Source organism: Physeter macrocephalus, chromosome 2 (genome assembly GCF_002837175.3).
Source record: "Physeter macrocephalus isolate SW-GA chromosome 2, ASM283717v5, whole genome shotgun sequence".
In the NCBI taxonomy this organism is placed as follows: domain Eukaryota; kingdom Metazoa; phylum Chordata; class Mammalia; order Artiodactyla; family Physeteridae; genus Physeter; species Physeter macrocephalus.
Genome location: NC_041215.1, coordinates 128,251,850 through 128,254,025, shown reverse-complemented (window position 1 = coordinate 128,254,025; position 2,176 = coordinate 128,251,850).

Genomic DNA, 2,176 nt, shown 5'->3' with positions numbered 1-2,176 from the left:
CTGGCTGGGGAAATAATTGGAGCCTGAAGATAGATGGAAAGAAAAGGGAGGAATCTAGAAATTAGAGGACTGCGTGGGATTTAAAAATGAAGCAAAGCAGATGTAAGGAAATGAGAGTAGTAGCAAGAAGAGAGGCAGCTGTCCTCAGAGAGGAGCCAGCTCGGTCTGACCCCATCACTCCTTGCTGGAATCCCTTTGCTGATTTCTCATTGACTTCATGTGACTGCTGTCTCTTCCACTCTCCTCTCCAGCCACTTCTGCAGCATACATACACACACAGACAGAAGCAACTGTGTGTTTGTGCCCATATGTCCTCCTCCCCACCTGAAACACGTCCTCACACGCCGCTCAGCTCCTGTGCTTCTTGATCTCAGATGCCTTCGTCAAGTCCCAGGCAGAACCCATGTTGGTCCCTTAACGTCCATAGCATTTCTATCACACAGTGATTTTTATGGGTTTAAAAAAAAAAAAAAAAAGCCTCTTCGTTGTAGGTTCAAATGTGCAATTTAGGTTTGTTGTTGTCGGAGTTTCTTTTACTTTGGGGGGGAGACAATATTTTTATCCCAATGATCATAAAAGGGAAAACATCCCTTTACTCGAGCTGACATTTCCACGTGGGCTGACTCATCTGCAGGCTGGTTTTGCATTTAGAGGTTGTGAGCCGATTTTTACAGTGGAGCAGAGAGGAGTGGAGGGCCGGTCAGGCCCAGACAAAGTCAGAGCTGAGTGAGCAGGGAGGTGGTGGCCGGAAGAGGCAGCGGGGAGTCCTGAGGGTGGGAACTGAGGAAATGAAATCCCTGCCGCAAATGGAATCCAGGCCAGATGAAACTGCACGAGATGTCCTGAATCCAGGAAGCCACGAACAGGGTGAGGGAAGGTCAAGGCATTCACTGCAATTGCCTAAGACTCGATTTACTAAAGGACACAGATGCCACCTGACCTATCTATTTGGAGCCTCTATCCAACATGTATTGAACCAAGGGCAGGCGGTTGGGGTCTGTGACAAAGAAAAAAGAGCTTCCTGACTCTCCTGTTATTGGGGGCAGAGTTGGGGACTCAATGATAACCTTCTCTTTTTCACAGAACAACTGTGTGCCAGCTTCTGCCTTGAGAGGTGAATCAATCACTGCCAGGTAGTTCAGATCAGATGGGAACCTTCATTTATTAAGCTTTACCAGTACTTTTCCTCGCAATGAACGTAGTCCCATCCCAATAACATGGCTGAGATAGATGTGAGAAAACTTCTGTGACAGAAGATGTCACCTAAGGAACTGAAGATCTTGTGTGAAAACCTATTTATGAACCACGCTGAGTGAATTTATCAACACCTGTGATAAATCCCAAAGTTCTCAGAATCAGCTTCCATTCACTCTCTTTGGCCTCTCTATCCATCTGTCAGGGCTTCTGGAACAAATACCACAGGCTGGGAGGCTTGAACAGCATAAGTTAATTTTCTCACAGTCCAAGAGGCTGGAAATCCAAGGTCAAGGTGCCAGCAGGATGGTTTCTTCTGAGGCTTCTTTCCTTGGCTTGTAGATGACCATCATCTTGCTGTGTGTTTACGCGGTCTTTCCTCTGTGCATATTTGTGTCCAAATGTCCCCTTCCTATAACGACACCACTCATATTGGATTAAGGCTCACCCCTATGACCTTCTTTAACCTTAATTACCTCCTTAAAGACCCTATTTCCAAATACAGTCACACCTGAGGCAGTGGAGGTCAGGACTTCAAAATATGCGTTTTGGGGGTGGGTGACACAGTTCAGCCCATTAACAGCCCTTCACCTTGGATCCTGTATCTACCCGGGTCAGGCTCTAGACTTCATCTCTTAGGAATCCAGAAGTTCTTTTCTTCCCCAGATTTGGGCTTCTAAAGCACTGAGCTCGTTATGGCCTGAGTCTGAATGAATCTAAATCCAACACTTTCCTCATCACCTGGAATTTAGGTGAATTTAAACTTAATATATTCCTGTTTTTTGATGTTGAGCTGCACGAGCTGCTTGTATATTTTGGAGATTAATCCTTTGTCAGTTGCTTCATTTGCATATATTTTCTCCCATTCTGAGGGTTGTCTTTTCATCTTGTTTATGGTTTCCTTTGCTGTGCAGAAGCTTTTAAGTTTCATTAGGTCCCATTTGTTTATTTTTGTTTTTATTTCCATTTCTCTAGGAGGTGG